General features: G+C 45.7%; 1 protein-coding gene across 1 annotated transcript in view; it reads left to right on the top strand.

Moving 5' to 3' along the window:
- Positions 1–1,244: 1,244 nt before the first annotated feature.
- Atp8b1 (ATPase, aminophospholipid transporter, class I, type 8B, member 1) overlaps positions 1,245–20,893 on the top strand; it is a 118,388-nt gene continuing 98,739 nt past the window's right edge. Inside the window, exon 1 of the mRNA XM_005372979.2 lies at positions 1,245–1,329. The gene's annotated coding sequence lies outside the window, so the exon portion shown is untranslated. The remainder of the gene's footprint in view (positions 1,330–20,893) is intronic.

Below are 20,893 nucleotides of genomic sequence, written 5' to 3'. Positions count from 1 at the left end.
TGGGTTTAACAATATCAGTGGGGCTTTTACATACAAGATCAATCAGTGGACCATCCTTTGAGTAACCCTCTCTAGGTAGCTACCTAAAATTGTGGTCTTTGAGAACCAGTCCCACTGCCTCTATGAAGGCTTCCTGTGACCCTAGTTGGGAGTCTGAACTTTCAAAGCAATGGATCAGCCTCTCTGACCTGCAGTTAACCTAGAAGTCGACCCCCCCCCCGGCCCCACCCCCCCACTGAATGTGCCAGACAGGGGCTCTTCCACTGGAACACTACTCTGTCAACTCTTAAATCTTGACTTTCTCCCATTCTAACGCCGGCAGTTTGTACTTGGTAGGTGAGCACTAAGAGTCTTAGGAATGGAGAGCTAGCCTGTAAGGAGTGTACTCACAGGTTACACTCCAGACACCAGTGCGGGGGCCAAAATGTCCACCTACACCGCGGGATTCACGTGCAGCATCTTCACTCCTTTTGGCCCCAACCCTCTAAACACGAGCAACTTTGGTCTCAGTGAAAAGCCTGCTTGCTGCAATTACAGGGTAAGTTTCTCTGTTTTTTTGGCGCGGTCTCTACTCTCACTCTCTGCACAGCTAACCTGTGGTGACTGGTCCCGAAACGTGACCTGGCACGGACAGCGCACAGCTCCCCTTACAGAGGGAGCACAGGTCCCCGGCGAGCCGCGGCCACGCCAGCTTTCCGGGCTGGCGCGGTCACCGACCCCGGACTGTGGCCAAGCCGGCAGAGGGCGGGAAAGTGACACGGGGCTGGTGGGGCAGGGTGGCAGCAGCACTTCGGGAGAGCTGGAGTGCCCGGGAACCCGGATCCCAGGCTGGACCAATCGGGAAGGCGTCGTGGGGCACCAACGGGGTGCCCACCCGCTGCCCGGAGAGCGCTGGACTAGACTTGGGCCGCATCGGCCAACACAGGGGTTCGCCATCCCGCCTCTCTCCGACCCGGGAGGGACAGGGGGAGGGCAGAAAACCGGACCCGCCCCGAACCCCAGCTCCAGCCTCAGCCCCAGCCGCGCGGGGCTGCGGCTGCGGGACGAAGACCAGAGACTCCTCCCCGAGTGCAGAAACCCGTTTGGCCGGTCCGGCAGAGCTGAGAAAAGGGCGGCCGCAGAGGAAGGGCGCTCCGAAGCGGGGCGAAGGAAGGCGGGGAACCATTGGCGAGCCGAGAGCCACAGAGTCGCAGCCGGGCCCTCTCCAGCCGCGCAAGCCATGAAGCGCTAGCGCGGGCAGGGCCGGGCCGGGCGGCGGCGGGCAGGTGCCTGGCCAGGCTCGGAGGGGCGCGCCGGGGGGTGCCCCAGCCGGGGCCCTGCGAGCGCTAGGTAAGAGGGGCGCGGCGCCCGCACTTCCGAGGTTCCGCGGGCCAGCGGACGACAGGGACCCGGGATGGGAGGCAGCCGCTGTCCACGCCCTGGGTCCCCCAAGTCGTCACCGGTGGGATTTGGGTGGGAGGCCGGGAGTCGCCGCACCCTCGGGCACCGAGAGGCACCGCTGGCCAGGCATGCAGGGCTTTTCACAGTCGGGAGGCGGGAGCTCGCGGAAGGTGTCGGGGTTTTTCGCTGGTTTGTGACAGACTTGTCCAGAGTTACGCTCCGAAGGTTCAGCCAGTGCTTGGGGCGCCCTTGGAGGGTGCCTCTCGCCGTCTGGCCGAGCCACCGCGCCCTCTGGAAGTCCCCCACAGCTCGGTCCAGTTGGGGCCAGCTCTGGGGACTGATGCCGGTTCCGAAAATGACCCCAGGGCCAAGTGTACCTGGCCTGGCCGCACCTGCGGGGTGCGGTGGAGGGGGTGAGATCGACGTCTCCACCCCTCCAGGTCAAGGCCAGGTACCCCCTCCCATCCACCCTCTGCCGCTCAGACGGTGCGGGGCAGTGATGGGGGGAGGGGACAGTAGGGTCGCGCCAGTCAGCTACTCTTCTCGCCCCAATGGCCCCAATTCGATGGCGGCACTATCTCCTCCCAGCGTGTACGTGGAGGGGCAGCTTTGGGGGAGGGGGTGTAGCGTGGGATGGCAGTGCTTTCACTGCCCACTTCTTCCACGCTGTCCCCTCTCCCAAAGTGAAAGAAAAGCCGCGAAGCGCAGGGCCAGCTTCTCCGAGCCAGGTGTGTGCGCGTCGTCCTCGCCCCGGAGGCTCGCAGCGCGGAGCCGGGGGCTGCTGTACAGTGCGGAGGACCGCAGCGCAGTTGCGAGCCCGGGCCGGTGAGGTTGACGCGTGAAAGTAGAGGGGACCGGCGCCACCTTTCCGCCCCGCGCGTCCCCTCCACCCGGCCTGATGCCCGGGGCCTGCGCGCACCGCCTCCGGCGGTCTCAGCCCATCTAGGGTAACTCCGGACGCCCGGGGTTCCGCCTCCGGAAACTGCCCGCCCTGCTGGCGTGAGAAAAGTTTGGCTCGCACCTTCCTGGTTGTTTTGCCTTCAAAATGCTGTCCCCCACTCCTGGAGAATTAAACCAGACAACGCTTGTAGACCACCCCGCGCACCGTACATGCTGACGAGGTGAACTGCTTTTAGGAACGAAGGCTACCAACGGAGTGTCCCAAAGTCTCCGCTGATAGTAGAGAACGCACAGAAATAGGGGAAACCACACAAAAAGTGAAGTAGCGCTAATTTTCATGGTCTGGGGAGGACTTTTGTGTTAGGCCTAAAATGGCATTCGTTAAATCTGGGACTATTGTTGAATATCTTATTAGCCCTATTATAAATGCATATACTATGCTGCGCAAAATGTGATGAATGGTTATTAGCTGATTAATTTCTGGAAAGAAGTCATGCTCGCCTGCAATTACTCCTCTGTAGCCTTCGAATGATTTTCATTATGTAGTGAAGATTTTCTTGTTCTAATTTTGGTAAGAAACTTTAACCTCTGCGTGCATATATCATTTTCTAGTGGCTATGCTTTGATAATTATTAGTGGTTCTTTGTTACTAAGGGGCAAACGACTCCTGTGGCTCACTTAATACTAGCAAATACAGATGCCACCTGCGTAAGCTCAGTGCTGGCAATCTGAGCTTTTCTAAGTTTTATGTTAAGGACAATATGTGGCTGTGTTGACTTGTTATTACTTGCTAGTGCTAGAACTAGTTTCTTTCTTTTTTTTAAATCGAGGCCTTAAAATAATGATTTGGTAAAGCAAATGGTCTAATAACAAGTGTTCCCATAAGTACTGGTTTCATGTTTAGCCTGGCTTTTAGGATTTCAGATCTTAGTGCTAAGTGTAATACCAAAGCTCCTGTGGAATGTTTCTACCCTTTTTTCTGTCTGCCCTTCCTTCCATCCATTCTTTCTACCTCTTTCTCTTGCTTTTAAAGCAAAGAGTAATGGAAAACAAGTGGCTGTAGATTCCCACAGGTTTCAGTTCTTTGAATAACCTTAGAGAGATTTAAATTTTCTAAACTGTTTGCTTATCTGTTGAGGGGGAAAAGTTTTTATCAGCTTCTTTGGGGTGTTGAGAAGATGAAATGAAAAACTGTGTGAAAGTCCGTAATATATAATAAGTGTTTGGATGTTACTTTTGTATTTTCTTTGTTAGACTGATTCTGCTTTAAAAAAAAAAAAGCATCATACCCAGGTATTTGTAGTGTATACATGTGTCTATCTACCTATCTATATCTATAGGTAGGTAGATAGATAGATATGGGCAGTCGGACCCAGGGCGTCACATTTGCTAGCTAAGTGGGTACATTGGCATATTTTAAATAGTTTACTGCCTTACTTTTTAAATTCTGTTTTAGTTTGTCATAAGTAATATTCGTGGAATGCAGGTGATCCTTATAGAAGATTAATTTACTGTTGCTGATACTCTTTGGTTTTTTAGTCATTATAAAAGAGGGCTCTGGACTTACAGATACAGAAGAGCTCGCTTTTTCAGGGCCACGACATGTTTTATTGGGTCAATTCATGTCCTAAAAAGAAACTTTAAAGATCCTTAAGTACTAAGTTTTAGCATCTGCTTTTAGATTAGTCTCCTGGAAAGTTTTTCTTTGTGGTGTCTTCAGTTATAGTGAGTTTTTAAGCCTGTTTTGGGGGCATCATTCTAGCAGATTAATTGCATTTATGTCAGTAGGTCTTATTTACTTATTAAATACAAATTAACTTTTTGCCAGGGGAGTCTGAATAACACAAAAAAAAAGGTAGCTGATGTTCTTTATTTTGTTAACCAAGTTAATCCTGGATCTCCATCCTCGTGCCTAGTTAAAAGTAATACCTGATCTAAGACCTTTTGAGGTCTTGTGTCACTGAAGATCTAGTTTTATGGAGGAGTAATGTATCTAGAAAAAAAGTACTGTGTATGCGTGTGTGTGTGTGTGTGTATGTATGTAAATGCACATGTTTCTCTTGCACTATCTCTGTCTCACTCTTTCTTTTTTATGGTCCTAGGGATTCAAACCAGGGCCTTGCATATGCTAGGCAAGCCCTTTACTACTAAACTATATTCCCAGCACTCTCATTTTTATTCCTAGAAAAAGAACTTGTTATCATTAGATTATTTCTTGTGTGTGTGTGTGTGTGTGTGTGTGTGTGGGTGTGAGGAATTGAACTCAGGACCTTGCGCTTGCCAGGCAGATGCTGTGTGGCTGAGCTATATCCTAAGCCCCCATCAGATTATTTCAGAACAGAATTAGGGCTTTTCTGAATGCATACTTCTGAATGCATTACACTTTTAAATAAACCGACACCAAAACCATCCACAGTGGAACTGTGTTGGATAACTAATTTCCCTGAGCAGTCCAGAGGCAGCTAGCCTAGTATCCTTTAATCCACATTGTGTTCCACGCTCTACCGCTTCCCAGCTGTATAACCTAGGGCAAGTTACCTAATCTCTATAGCCTCAATTTCCTGGTCTGTAAGTGGCTTAATAAGAGGCCTACATCAAGGTGGATGTGATGAGTTCCAAATGAGTTGGATACTTTGGGTAAAGGAGGGAGCACAGGGCTTGGTGAAAAGTACTCATTACTGACATCGTTGTGTGGTTTCCAGTGCTCAGCAAGTACCTCTCACCCAGACATTGCCTTTCTCCTACGCTGTGGAGGAAACAGCAGTCACGCTACATGTTAATATTTGCTTAGCAAACATTGGTGCCCATTTTCACCAGGCATGGAACAGAAAAAAATTCCCAGAGTAGGGGCAAAGTTCTAAGCCCTCAAATTTATGCTATTGATCTGGAGTGCTGACCAGTGGCCGGGACAACCAGGGAGCCCAGTGACCTCCTACGCTGCAGAAGATGGGCTCAGTCCCAGCCACAAGGGACCCAGGCTGCTCCCTCAGCTGGGTACTGCTTTCTCCTGCACCGCGGATGACTTGGAACATACAGAACACTGCTGCGCCTCCTCCACCCCTCACTTCTGTCTGTCTCCTTTCCCTCCTTCTCCATACTCCTCCCTTGTTGTTGTTTTTAAAACATTTACTCTTCTCCGTTTAAAGCATAGCAGTATCTGAACTTTGTGGCTTTTGTACAGGATCAATATTCTCTGCATGGTTTTCTTCATTGTAGAAGACGTCATTCATTCATTCATTTTTCTTATTCTTTTTTGATTTTTTTGATTTTTTGAGACAAGGTCTCACTATGCAGTTCAGGCTGGCCTTGAACTCACCATGTAGCGCAGGTTGGCCTCAAACTTGCAATAATTCTGCCTCAGCCTTCCAAGTGCCTCTGCCACCATGCGGGGCTGGGCTCTCATCTTTCAACGAGGTAGTGGATTAACCTCCCTGCTCCACAGACCCCTGGGAGGTTTACTGAGTGCTTCTGTTATTCTTTCTTCTTTGATGTGCAAGTAAGGCAAGTATCCTGACTCCTGCCCTTGACTTTGTCTCTCTCTTTAGGAGGGTTGGTGGCCTTGAGGACTGCTAAGATCCCGCTTAGCCTGAGGGTCTGTTTTCTTTATCAGGATTGCATTTAATGAGTCCGAGATGGCCCTGCTGGTGTAGCGGGTGTCAGTCAGGGAAAAAGAGCTGGCTCCAGGGGGTGTCACCTTCATTACAGAGTGTTCTTCCTTCAGTGGCAAAGACTGCCTTCCTCCCACTTGTGCAAGATTGAGAAACCAAACTGGGCGTGGTGGCGCGTGCCTGTAATCCCAGCGCTTGGGAGGCTGAGGCAGGAGGATCCTTGCAAGTTCTAGACCAGGCAGGGCTACAAAGTGAGTTTAAGACCAGCCTGAACTGCATAGTGAGACCCTATCTCAAAAAGACAAAAAAAAAAAAAAAAAGATTGAGAAGCCAGGCACTTCTGCATTTACTGTGTGGAACCTGACCTTTGGCTAGTAGCTTTGGTCTTTGTTTACAAGACTGTTGCTTTATGGCTTTATTTCTTTGCTGAGTGGCTTTTGTTCCACCAAAGTTGAGGTTTGTTTGGTTTAGGGTAGATTGTGTTTAAAATCAGTTTTCTAACCTTTACTCAAGTTTAGTTGAGCTAGAAAAACTGCATCAGAGCTCCTGAAGCACCACACAGGGTCCCCACAGGATGCCACCATCCATTCTTGCCAGGTGGGAGGCTCTCTCCATGGGATACACCATTTTATAGTGTGACACAGTGAACTACTGAGACAGTTATTTTGAGAACTCTATGTCATCTGTGGGTCCAAAAGAAATGCTTCCCGTTCTCCATGGGAAAATAGATAAACCTGCAAGTTGGGTGGTTTAAACATTCACTCATTGGGTAGCTGCATTTAACCCTGGGAAACGGAGGCTCTCTCTTTACACTGGAAAATACATGTGTGAGTCCTTTTAGTCAAGCACTTTCTGCTGCTAAATAAATCTGCAGAATTTCTGAGTTAACAAGGAAACTGTTGGTGTGTGTCGGGGGGAGGCTGCATTAGACTATAGATAAGAGAATTAAGTGTTCTGTGTTTGGTAGCAGAACTACCTTGGGAGGAGAGGAGGTTCCTTATGATCTTATTTTCTATGTTGATGCAAAAATTTGTCCTGAAAGTTTAAAAAACATTGTGGTTAAAATGGGTTTGGTGGTGCACCCCTGTAATCCTAGTTACTTGGGTGGCTGAGGCAGGAAGATCACAAGTTTGAGGCCAGTCTTGGCAATTAAGTGAGACCCTGTCTCAAAACAAACAAAGAAAAAAGGGCTGGGGGATATAGCTTACTGGTAGAGTGTCCTTGGGGTTCAGTCTCTAGTATTGAAAAAAAAACTGATTAAAGAAATTTTGGTTAGTGTCGGAGATATAGTTCAGCTGCACAGCGCCTGCCTCGCCAAGCGCGAGGTTGTGAGTTTGATTCCTGGTACCAAAAAGAAATATTTTTTGTGAATATGCATAGCATAAAATTTATCATTTTAACCATTTGGAAGTGGTACCTAGCACCTTCATACTGTTGTGCAACCAGCCCTGGTGTCCATCCACGGAGCTCTTTCATCATCCCACACTGAAACTGCACCTGTGAAACAATTCCCATTTCGGCCTGTGTCCCAGCCGCTGATGACTGCTATTCTGCTTTCTGTGCCTATAAATTCAATTACAGTACCTTCATGTTAAGGAAAGTCATGTAATACTTGTTTTCCCATAATGTCTCAAGGTTCTTCCATTGTAGCATGTGTCAGAATTTCCTTCCACTGTGAAAGTGAGTAGTACTGTATTCCTTTAGGTTGTGTCCATCCTTAGATGTTCTCAATAAGGCTGCGATGTATATGTTTATTCAAATGAGCTTTTCAGCTTGGTAAAATTTATTTTTGTTACATTCGATGGGTGGGGACAAGCAGGACTTAATCCATGCTTTCCTTCTCTAACTGCTTGGAGAGAAGAACCCTGGAGCTGTGGAGAGGACAGCTGCGTGGAAGACACGTTAGGGGCAACCACGTGCTTCTACTTTTTACTTGGAGCTGCTGTGAGAAAACTGTGGTCATTTGTCATTCTAGATGGCCTGACGCATGCGATCCCACGACCTGGCAGTCTCTGCAGACCATAGCTGCCTGCTGGAGATGATTCCAGGATAGGGAAGAAAAATCCTTAACTTCTAAAACTGATTTGAAGTTTTTTAAAAAAACTTTTTTATAATTGAATAGTTAAGTGTCAGATGGTTTTTCATTAAGAGGTAAGATCCACGGTTCTCAAAATATGCTTCAAGGCAAAAGGCCAGTTGGAGACCACAGCATGGCACAGTTACCAGCTGCTGCTTCTCCTTGAGAATGGACTGATCTGGGTGGCAACATAAAAGCCAGGAGACTTACGTAATGAGTAGATACCGGACTATTACATTAAAGAATCTTAATCTGTATTTTCCTTTTCTGGTTTTTCCCCCTGCTAAGATGAGTTCTTTCCTTATGTTCCAGGCTGGCCTTGAATTTGTAATTCTCCCATCTCAGCCTCCCAAGTAGCTGGAATTACAGGCTTATACCACTATGCCCAGCTTACTGTCTCATGTGAGATTATACAGTGCTCTGAAAATTAGCCAAGTAAGAGGTTTTATATTTAAAATGTAAGGTTTTCTTTAAAAATAAAACCAGAACAAAGCAATCCACAGAAAGCTTCAACCCAAAATACCACCATGCCTGGGTGTCCTTCCACTTACCTATTTCACGTTAATCACAGCCACAAAAGGGATACTGGGACCAACTGAGCTAATCTCTTGGAGACTTGATACATTGTTTAGCTCAATTTAAGATTGTTTATAATTTTTATATATTAGTATTATGCTCCCCACTACCCTCAGAGAAATGTGAAGATTCTGAAAGGTCAGTGTGAGGACAGTGACATAAGTAGCATTTAACTTGGCCAGGATCTTTGAAATCACTTGGACCAAGATTATTTAATCCACAAGAACATTTGTTCTGACCCTGAGTGAAGGATTATGCTCATTTCCTGAGTTTTGGCTCAAAGAAGTTCTGTGCAGAAAGAAGTTCTGTGCAGCGTCTATCTCCCATGTTGTCCCATGGAGTGGAACCTCCTCTTAACCTTTACAAAGTCTGAAGAACAAACCAAGGCTTCACTGATACAGCCAACTGATCAGGTGGCCCAGAGATAGGCAAGGGGCGTACCCCCTGTGCCAGGCCAAGGGCACAGAAACTCAGACAGCCTTTCAGCAGCTCACCTTCAAGACAAGGGGACACACGGAAGATGCTAATTGTATGTAATGTTTAAAGAAGAGTGCGCAAGGGAGCCTCGCTGAGCAGCTGACACTTGAGCACAGACAGGAGAGGAGAATGTGGCTCAGGAAGATCTGGGGAAAGGACACTCCAGGCAGAGGGGACTAGACTCTTGGTGCAGAGGGCTTAGGTAGGTAGGCATGCCTGTCTTGTCTGAGGAACAGGTAGGGCTGGGCTTCCGATGACTGAGTGGGGAAGGGAGGGAGGAGGAAAATGCAGAGCAGAGGGTCGGGTGAGATTTGCAGGGCCTCCCCGGGTGTGTAAGGACTTTGGCTTTGTGTGAGGTGAAGGGAGGTGCAGGATGTTGCTTTTTGGAGAGGTACGATCTGACTTGGGCCCTTCGGTGTCTAGAAGAGGTTAGGAGGGGGATTCCACACAGGGAGGCCAGGTAAGCCACGATGGAAGCTTCCACTTGACATGAGGATTGGTGTCATCAGAGAGAAAGACAGAGCCAGAGACAGGGATTCAATGGACGGATAGTGATAGATGGCTATAGACATGGATGTAACCTTTAGTTATGAGGATTTCTGCACAGATTGGATGTGTGGCAATGGGGAAGAGGAGCCAAAGTTAATGTTCTTGGCAGAGCCTGTGTTGCAGAAGGAAATCTGAGTTTTTGAATGCCATAAATTTAGTGTGTTTAGATGCCTGGTAGCAGATTATAAAGAGGCTCCTCAGAAATATGCATATAAGGTTTTGTTCAGAGAACTGTGTCTGTGTTTATCCTCAGTGTGTCTTCCTAGTTTGGTAGGGCAAGAAGGGCGCTCTTAGAGAAAGGGGATGTTGTGTGTAGAGCACAGGCAGAAAGATCTGTAGGTCACTCACAGGTCCTACAGCAGGTTACAGCTCCAACAGCTTCAAAGTGTTGCTGCTCATAAACTCCTGTTCCCTTATTCCCCCAGTTTTCCGCCTCTCCTTTGCATGAATGAAATAACAAGCTCTTCCCAACCCTGCGGTTACAAGTAGGACCCCTCCCCTCATCTACATGTTCATATGCTTTTAAAAACTGTGTTGGGCTGAGGGTGTAGTTCAGTGGTTAAGCACTTGCCTGGCATACACAAAGCCCTGGGAATCTTAAATCCTACAAAATAAAACAATCCAAAAGTACCCAAGAACTTTATTGAGGTATAATGCATGGACCATTTAGTTCATCCTTTTAAAATACGCAGTCCAATAGTATCTAGCATATTTATAGGTTGGTACAACTATCACCACAATCTATTTCAAAATCTTTCCATACCTCAGAAAACAATTCTGCACCTTTTAGTGGCCCCTTGTGTGTTCCTTTCTCCCCACTGCCCCAACCATAGCTAATCTAACCTCTGACCCCAGGGGTTTGCCTTATTAACATTTCATATGAATGGAATTATCTAGAATGTGAGTTTTGTATGTCTTGTTTCTCTCACTCAGCATGCTATTTTCAAGGGCGTATGTATGAATACTTAATTTCTTCATATTGCCAGACTCACTTGTTATTTTTGCACATGAGACATTTTGGGAGAATTAAAAAAGCACACACACACAAAAGATTTGGAAATTTGTATAATCACAGACAGACTAATCCACATACTACAAAGGGAACTTCTGTCCCCAGGGAACTAATGCGTGTGTGCGTGCATGTGTGTATGTGTGTGTTAATCTGTTCACCTTTACAGCTGAATACAGACTCCACAGAGTTTGTGAGTAAATCTCAAGACTAGCGGCTTTCTAAAGGTGGCTTGGTGATTTTCTTTCATTCAGTGATTTAATGATTATTTATTAACCACTATATTCTGGGTCCTGTGCCAGGTCCTGGGGATAAACACAGTGATGAACCAGCAAGGATGAGGAGGGGGGAGATGAGTTGATATTAAATCAAATATTGAGCAAAAGAGGAATGAAAGAAACTGATATTAAAATTATAATCCATGATAAGTACCTTGAAGGATTTATGATATTACTCAGAGAGTAAGGAAGGCCCACTTTAAAATAAGCAGAGAGGAACGCAAAAGTTGTTGAAAAATGAATGGATAAACTAAATATGGTATATCCTTGCATGGGATACTACTATTCAGACTTAAAAGGAAGTCAGAAAAAAAAAAGAAGTCAGTTTTGGTACATACTTCATGGATGACCCTTGAAGACATTATGCTAAATGAAATGAGCCACACATAAGATAAATATCACATGATCCCACTTAAAGGAGGTACCTAAAATAGTCAAAATCCTAGAAGCATATGTTGGTGTATAGTCCGTTTCTGTCTGGGGTGACAGGTCCTGAGAACGAGGTGCCCATGGATGAAAAGAAAAACAAGGGAACCAAAGTTACGGGATCAAGGGGCTTGCAGCCTCTCACACTGAAGCCTCAATTACCATCCTCTTTAGCCTTTTATTGGGATATAAACATAAAGCAGCAACAGGGCAAATGGGAGGAATAATTAACAGGATTAGCGAGGACAATACAACTCAATTATCAGAGGAATGAGAGTTGACTTAGTTAACCATCATGTTATCATTCCTTCAGGCATATCTCAGCAAGGCATCTAGTGTTGTCCCGGGGCTTTCCACGGGGACACAGTTCCTGCTATCATTTCCTTTTACACTAAGGCTTTTTTTTGCTAGACTTCCTCCAGAATCAATCATATGACTTGGTGATGCCCATAGTCCCACATAGGTCATACATTGAAAGATAAACTAAAGAGTGTCCTTCTCCACAGGCAGAAAGTTCACCAGTGGTTATGAGCAGCTGGGGAAGGGCAAATGGACATTTACTAAATAAATGCAGAAATCCAACTTGGGAAGATCATGGTTATACAATGGAGTTGTAAAAACAGCCACTTCCTCTCCACAGCTTCTGGACCCAGTCTGCTCTGACACCTGCCTCCTCTCACTTGTCCTCTTCAGCTTCCACCCAGCATGATAAGACCTTTTCCATCCTCAGACCTTCGTATTTGTTGCTTGCCCACCTGAAAACCACTCTTCCTTGGAATCATTCGTTCTTATCTTTGGCTTTTGGACTGCAGTGCATTTCCTAAGGGTGATCTGATAACATCAAGTAAAGACCCCCGCTCTTCTTGCACTTGCCTGAGTGGAGCCTTTATTTGTTTGTGGGATTACTGTTATGCTGCATCTATTGTGCTGGGCACTTCCCCAGGAGGGGCCATACTGGTGTTGCTCATGATAGTCCAGTAGCAGAAGAGGGCTGAAGCTTGCTGTGTGAATAGTGTGAGTGGGATATTAGTGGGAGGAGTTGTTGCCGGGGTGAGTAAGTGAATGGGGAAGACGTGGAGCGGGCAAGCAAGAAAGGGGCCAGAGAAGGGAGTTGCCAACTCAGTATTCAAGAAGGTCCCATTCAAGAAGGTCCCCAAGAAAGGTACATCAAAAGGCGATTTTGAAGAATGATTTGGGGTTCTCCAGGTTTGTGTGAGAATAAAAAGTCCCAGCTGGTGTGGATGGGAGAAATATTTAAAATTAAATCAATCCTAAAGAAGACCTGGTGTCTGATCATGACCACACGGATGGGGCAGACCATCCAGAAAATGTCAGCTTCCATAGTGCGGACCAGCAGCACTTCACCCCAAACATGTCATGCTCCTGAGGATCCTGTTAGTATAGACTCTGGATTGGTTCAGTAGGCAAATTCTCCATTTAAATTTTTTTTTTTTTATTTTTAAGAGTAATTCTCCATTTTTAAAGGGGAGATTCTACAGATGTGGCTGCTCTGTACGGAGCAGGAGCAAACCAGAGAATATGTTGAAATTTGAAATGACAGCAACTCTGCATGGGAGGAGCACGCCTTCTGCCTCTTTACCACTTAATTCTTCTTAGTCTTTGTAGGGCTTCCTTGATGGCAGGATCTATATGGCATATTAGTTTTTTAAAAGTTCTTATTTTCAAATAAAAGTTCTTATTCTCCGTGGGCTTTCCCTATATTATTATAAGAATAGAAAAAAACAACAAAAGAAGACTGGTTAAACCACACGTGTCACTCCCCCCATGTGCAGGGCATCAGCATCAACTAGCCATAGAAAGTACCCTGGTACTTTCGTTAAACATCAAGCCACCTCAATATCATCTTATCCATGCTCGCATCCCACCAGTGCCCTCTTCCTCTGTGATCTTCATATTATCTCTGTTGTAGTTTTTGATGGAGTAATTTTGTCTAGATAGTGTCTTCTCTGTCACTTAAACTTCTGGAAACCTCCCTGTCTCCCACCAGCCCCTATATCTTCCAAAAAGATAAAGTAGAATTTTTGATTTTTTTTTTCGGTACCAGGAATCGAACTCACGACCTCGCGCTTGCCAGGCAGGTGCTGCGCCACTGAGCTAAATCCCCAGGCTCGCCAGTCTTCATTTGAAAGGTGAATCCATTTTAAGAAAATGACAGTCAAGTAAATGGATTTCACACTGTCTGGAGCTTTCTTTAAGATCCACGGGCCACAGGTGACTGAGGAGTTTTCTGTGTGTGACTGTGCCATTCACTCTTAACTTGTCAAGGGAGAGAGCTTCAAATTTGGCTGTACATTTAGGATTGCATAAAGAGTATCAGCAATGTTAATGTCTGAATTCCCCCTGCCAGAGATCCTGATAAATCACCCAAGGGGCACACATGGGTCATTTGAGGTTAGAATGAAGGCAAGAAACTGCTTGGAAGATAGATGATACGGGAGTCTTTTATAGGATGACATTTTGTGTATCAAAAATGTACTTGGGGACTGGGGATATAGCCCAGTGGCATAAACGCCTGCCTGGCAAGTGCAAGGTCCTGAGTTTGATTCCCATCACCAAAAAAAAAAAAAAAAAAAAAATGTTCTTGGGCTTATAGGAATGTCCATTATGAGCCCGTTCGAGAAGTGACAGAAATAAACGAGTGGCACCTCAGCATTGGATTCTGCAGCATGTCAGGTGTAGGTGACCTTAAGTCATGTCACTTCGTAGCTCACGACTGTGTAGTGATGTACTGATGATGGTGCACTTTCACATACAGTATCTGATTTTTGCAGGAATTCAAAGCTGAGAAGGGCACTTTTGCCCCTGCTGTCCTTTCTGCATACTTCTTCACTGTGTAGGATTCAGCTGCAGCATTTCTCTGACCTCTGACCCCTCCTACACACTTCCTAAACTGGGTTGGGCACCATTTCTCCAGGGCTTATGGCTTCCTGGCCATCTCATCCTCTCATGGCGTTTAGCATATTGAACTATAATAGTCTGTTAGGGGCTATCTCACCAAGAGATGCAGTGAGTGAGAAGGTCACTATATCTTCTTCACCTCTAAGGTCCATGACTGAATAGACATTCAATAACTGATGAATTGATTTCCACTTTATAGATGAGGAAATTGAGGCACAGGGAGACCAAACACAGATTCAGCATTCTCGGCTCCCCTACCCTTTCTCAGCTCTGGATTCATCTGGTAAAAATAATGAATTTGCAGATTTTTCTCTAACAACCCTGATTTCTCTAAAATAAGTGGGTCTATTCCATTATTTTTAACTGCTTTGTAGTTTGACAAAACCCTGCAAATGGGTGAGATAGTGTTAGGAATGAAGATATGATCAAAGCGGCCTCTGTACTTGTAAGAACAAAGATTTAAATCATACCCAACCTGGATGAGGAACCCAACCCTGACTGCTCAGCCTTGAGATCACCCCAGTGAGCCTTTGGAAAAATAGCAGTTCCTGTGTCCTATCCCTTGTGTTTTGGAAGTTCTCAAGTGATTTTTGAAGCGGATGAATTTTGAGGCCTGCTTTTTGGCTTCTTAGAGATTACTGATATATGATCAATAGTGGTTGTATGACCAGTCTTCAACCCCGATTTTGTGAACTGCAAGCAGCTGGCTAATCCCCAAGCAGCCCAAACTGAGCAGTCAGCATTGGCCAGGCCACATATGTCAGCACACATTGTAGAGACAAGGAAGTTGTGTACTATTCAAATCATGTAAAATCGTGACGTGGCTATTGAGAATGAACTCTTGTGTAACTTTTTTTGTTGCTGTTGTTGGTGGTGGTGTTGGGAATCGAACTCAGGACCTGCACTTGCCAGGCAGGCATTGTGCCGCTGAGCTATATCCCCGGCCCAACAATGAACTCTTGACCACTTAGAAGCAATTTCCTGCCAGGCGTGGTGGTGCGCACCTGTAATCCCAGCACTTGGGAGGCTGAGGCAGGAGGATCGTTGTGAGTTCGAGACCAGCCTGGGCTACAAAGTGAGCTCAAGGCCAGCCTGAACTGCACAGTGAGACGCTGTCTCAAAAAGACAATAAAAAAAAAAAAGTCATTTCCTAATGAGTTAGGACAGGGGGGAGGGATGTGCTGTAAAATAAAGGAAAAAAAGAAATGTAGAATGACACGTTCCCTCTGTTAGGGTAAAGCTGCCCGCAGAATCAACGTTTTCCACGTACTGTGTATAATATTATTCCCATCGGTGAACCCTTTTAGTTGGAACCAGTTGAGTCATTTGGAGAGCTGCAAAATGTAAGGATCAAGCAAGTATATTTCTTGGAGTTAAAGCAAAATCTCTCTGGCCTTGGTAGAACAGGCAGTCTCTAGGGAATCCTAATTGCTAAGTCCTTGTGACCCACCTTCCCTTCATCTTCCCGGAAACCTCCTCTTTCTCTTGCTCCCCCGCCTGCCTGCCCTCCCAGCCCAAATTGGAAGCCGGCCCATCATAGTTTTAATTGTCAACTTCCTAGAGCATGAGTATGTGTAAACATACAACAGGATGTCCCTCACAGCTGTGCAGAGGGATGGGGGCCAGGGAGATGGTTTCTTTGTTCAAACTGAAGGAATCCTGTAAAACCTTCAGCTGCATTTAGAGTAATGGTCAAGCTATTCATTTTCATCTTAGAAGGACCTTTAACAATTTATAAATTGAGTATATTCTGATCTTTTCAAGGATTTACTCAGATTTTTTTAAAAAGATCTTTGGTTTACTTTTTCCCCTTTTAAGATTTAAAAAAAAAAATCTATATTGACATTTTCTAAAGCAATTTTACACTTACAGGGTTGTGAAATTTGCAAATCATAGTAATCAATATAAGAGTTAGAAATGCAGGCTGTAGTCAGTTGCTTCTGACTGCTAACATTTATAATATGTGGGTCTAGCAGAAAGTGAACGTTTAACATTATGCTGGAATATTTCTTTTATTACACAAGTTAGGAATTGAAAATTAGCCATCCCCAAAGTAAGAGAGAAACATTATGTTCGGGGTTGCTAAAATAAAAGCACAAACATCAGGCCATAGCCAATAACAACCTCATATTTTAAAAGTTAATTTTGCATTTGTTTCTCTGGCGATCTTCAAGCCCATCCACAAAAGCTCATAATTCTTTGTATCTCCTGATACTACTTGATGGAAGTAATTTCTGTCTGGTTTTCATTTTACTGTAAGACTTTTTAATACTTGTTCCATAAAAGCCTTCTCATACTGCTTTTGACCAAATTTGGACTGTGGTCAAACATCTTATGATTCTTGCGCAATTTCTCTCTGCTTTTCATTTTCCTGCTAGGACTTTTTGGATTGTTCCATAAAAGCCTTCTCAGACTACTTTTGACCAAATATGGGCCTTGCTAAAGTATCTGCTTAAGTGTACTTTAGTGGCTTCTGTTTCTGAATAATATCCTACTGCGTGGAGGTTAGACCCAGTAAGTCCCTTCTAATGTAGAGGATATGGCTACAGTAATGGAATGATACTTCTGAGGCTTGGGTCCCAGAAGAGGTTGTGCTCCACCGGCTTGAGTTCTGTGGCTGTCTCCATTCCTCTGAGAGAAGCCAGCTGCCATGTTGGATCCACTGTACGGAGAGATGCATGTGGCACAGAACTGAGTGTGGCCTTCAGCCAGCACCCCCGAGGAACTGAATCCTGCCAGCACCCCTGAGAGTGAGCTTGGAACTGGATCTTCCCTGAGTGAGCTTTGAGATGATATGCCTGGCTGACACCTTGATTGTAGCCTTGCAGGAATCCTGAGCCGTGCTTAGCTTCCCGAGCCACCAAAACTGAGGGAATAAATACTTGTATTGTAAACTGCTAGATGTTGTGATTTGTCTTAGGCAGTGATGGATAACGAATACCAGGGACAAAGATTCAAAGTATACCTAAAATGTCACTTGCCTTAAGGGAGTTCTGTGTCAGTCATCCCTGGTAAGTTAACATGTGGAACCGTCACCCTTGTTATTTCCTGATGAAGGAAGGGCTCCAACAAAAATAGTTTCCAGACTTTGGTTTTTGCCCTGCTTATTATTTTTTTAGTTTATTTTTTGAATATGCAATACATGCAAGTGATAGAGCCATCAGAAGACCCCAAGGAGTATAAAGTATAAGGTGTGTGTTCTTGCCTTCTTTTACGCTACTCAGTTCCCTTTCTTGAAGGTCCCAACCTTGGCTAGCTCATTAACCTTCTAGAGTCAGTTTTTACATTTACAAATGTGTCCATAGCTCTTTCTTTTCCCCATTTAAAGGAAATGACGTGGAATTTGCCTACCAATTGCCTGTATCAGGAGTCTGGCAGATCCAAAACAAATTGAAATGTTAAGTAATTTCCACAGTTAGTCTGCTCCCAATTTAATAGGTAAGAATTTAATTTGAGGAATAGCTGGAAGATCTTTGAGAGAAAGGTAACATGCATCCTCTTGCCCCCAAAATAAGACCTACACAAAAAATACTCAGCCTTGATGAGTAGAGATCAGAAATGCCAGCCCCAGTCAGAGTAGCCTTATGGAGCAACCACTGAGCAAGAGAATAGTGATGGCAGGTAAGGCAAAGATAGGCTGATTGGGGTTGACATTTTTGATCTTTACTTGTCAAGGCTGAATATTTTTTGTCTAGGTCTTATTTTCAGGGAAACATGGTAGCATAATCATAGGACTGGAGCAGGACTTAGAGAAGTCACCTGGTCCCCCCACCTTGCTTTTGGGCAGACACATCCAGGTGTCTTGCTTCTGAGCAACTTCCACAATGATGTGATTGTTGACCTTTGGTAGGGGAGTGAAAATAACTCTTAGTATTGGAAAATGTCCTAGGCAGTTGTTTTGGCCTTTTCCCTAGGTATTTTCTGGCCAGCTTTTCCTTAAGAAAGGAAATTTGTATTGTGAAAATTGCATTGTTCTGTTGTTGTTGTTGTTGGTGGTGGTGGTGGTGTGGTGTCATTTTCCAGTGTTGCGGATTGAACCCAGGGGCTATGCCCGCTAGGCAAGGGCTCTACCACTCAGTTACATCCCTAGCCGCAAACCTGTGGGCAGCTGCAGGTCACCTCTAAGGCTCTAAAATGACTCTGTGCTAGGTGGGGAATGCGTACAAAGGAGGAAAGTAGAGGGCTTACTGTGGTGCTGTATTGCTGTTACCCCAGTGGCTAGATCTGGGTGAGTGCTGTTCGTTGTGTTGGGGTATCCCAGGCTGCCAGATCAGGAATTAACCCTTTCCATAGTGGGCCCAGGGACCCTTGCTGCACATCTTAACCTACTTATGACTTGGTTCCATTTTTTACAAAGTGAATGGGATTAAACCAGATAATTAAAACAACTCTCAAGAGTGGTGGAGCCTAATTCACAGGTAAATGAAGACTAATAAATGTCTCAGAAGACAGGCAATTTAAGAATTAGAGATGGTATTAGTGTTGCAGTCATTAACTTTAAAATTTTATGTGCATGCCAAACAAGTCATAGTGGAAGCTATAGAGTCACTGACCAAGCCTTGGCTGACAACAGATGTCAGTTTTTGTTTTTGTTTTTTTAATATGAGTACCAGATTTCAATTGAATTGAGGGTATTAAAGTGTACTCACCTGCTTCACTATGCCAACTGTTAAGACTGGCGAAGCCTTTTTTAGATATTGTTCAAAAACACTACAGAAGAAAACAGCTTACAAATAACAAGGATGGCTGTTTTTTATCCTTCCTTGGACTGGGGTTCAATCTTCTGTCTACTGCATATCCTTGCACAATTAATAGCTTATTTTAACTAGAGCAACCCAGGAGTGGACTGATTTTAAATAATTGCATTAATTATTTCACTGCTGTCTGATAGAGTCTCTAAGTAGAGCCAATTAATGTTTCTTTGCATTAAGCCACTTATCTGTGACCTTGATAAAATGGGATGAAAATCCCTCCTTCCCTTCTTCGTCAGCTTCCATTTCTCCCCCTCTTCTTTCCTTCCTTCTCCAAATATTTGAGTACCTACTATGTGCCAGGCACTCCTAGATATTGTGGATGCAGCAGAGAGAGAAGGAGACGAAGTCCCAGAGTCCCTGACCTTGTGGCGCTTACATTCTCATGTAGATAGACAGAACAAACATGCTAACATGTAGTGTTAACATTTGCCACATGTTGCCGGGCGTGGTGGGGCACGCCTGTAATCCCAGCACTCCGGAGGCTGAGGCAGGAGGATCATTCTGAGTTTGAGACCAGCCTGGGCTACAAAGTGAGCTCAAGGCCAGCCTGAACTGCCTAGCGAGACCCTGTCTCAAAAAGACAAAAAACCCCAAAAAGACAAAAAAGCATTTGCCACATGTTGACCGCAAATGCAGTGGCAAAATAGCACAGGGGCAGAAGTGAGGGCTGTTTTGTACAGACGACTAGAGGAAGCCTCTTATCAAGGTGAGTTTTTGTCCACTCAGAAATGGCCATAAGATACTTCTGTGTCTCTAGCTCTGCTCTCAGCTCAGGGGAAACACCTGAATGACAGAAGAGAAACCCCTTCCTGAGCAAATGCACATTCTAGCGGGAAGAGACAGGTAATCAATGCATTTCAAGTCTCTTAGAAGCTCGGAAGTCCTGCGGGAAGTGACCCGAGAGGTCAGGGTTGCACCACTTGAATGTGATGGTTGGGCAGGTCTCCTAAGAAGGTGACATTTGAGGTAAGGTGGGACAGCAGAGCGAAGATGAGCAAAGCGACAGGGCCTGCACAACCCTAAGGGGAGCACCACGCCAGAGGCTGCCAGGACCAAGGAGGCGCTGTGCGGCCGGAACAGACGGAGTAAAAGTGGTAGAGACCCAGGGAAAGGCAGCATGGAGGTTTGGGGTTCACTCAGAGAAATGAGAACCCATGGCATACAGGGCTTTCTTTTTCCTGTACTGGGGACTGAACCCAGGATACTTAACCACTGAGCTACACCCTCACCCTTTTAAATTGTGAGGCAGAGCCTCACAGTGTTGCTAAATTGCCCAGGCCAGGCTCAAACTTGCTATCCTTCTACCTTAGCCTCTGAGTGCTGGGGTTGTAGGCATCTGCCACTGTGCCCAGTGGGCAGGGCTTTGAGCTGAGGAGTGAATAAAGGGGATCTGCATCGCCTTCAGAGAGAAGCACGGGACCTGAAGGGGGCGAGGGCAGAAGCTGGGAGGGCGGTCTGAGGCCACTCCGATTCAGGTGACAGACAGTGGAGGTTCAGCCGGGCTCAGGGCAGGCAGCGGGAGAGGCTGTAGGTTCTGGAAACCCTTGAAAGGCAGAGCTGATGGGGTCTGTGGATGCACTGGGTGCAGGGAGGGAGCGGGGAGAAGCGTCAAGCACAGTGATGACGAACCTTTGGGCACGTTCAGTGATAGCAAACAGCCTGTTGTGGTTGCGGCCCTTGTGCCAGAGGGTGGCCACCGCCGGACTCACATCACCCTCTCTCCCAGGGAGAAGCAGGAGCTTAGCAGGGAAGTCAGGGGCTCTATTCTGGTTAGAGGTGAATTTTTAAAGTTAGCTGTAGTAATGTAGAAATACACAGCAGAACCACCCTCCTCTTTATGAACCGCTCAGCACACAAAGAATGCTGGTGCCAAAGTACTGGCTCAGTGAGAAAGACACTTGAGGGTGTGCCTCAGCTGGCTGGGTGGGGCAGAGCGGTGT

This window comes from Chinchilla lanigera, unplaced genomic scaffold, assembly GCF_000276665.1.
Source record: "Chinchilla lanigera isolate Chin_1 unplaced genomic scaffold, ChiLan1.0 scaffold00001, whole genome shotgun sequence".
NCBI lineage: Eukaryota > Metazoa > Chordata > Mammalia > Rodentia > Chinchillidae > Chinchilla > Chinchilla lanigera.
Note: the sequence above shows the minus strand (reverse complement) of the source record. Positions and strands in the feature narration are given on the sequence as shown.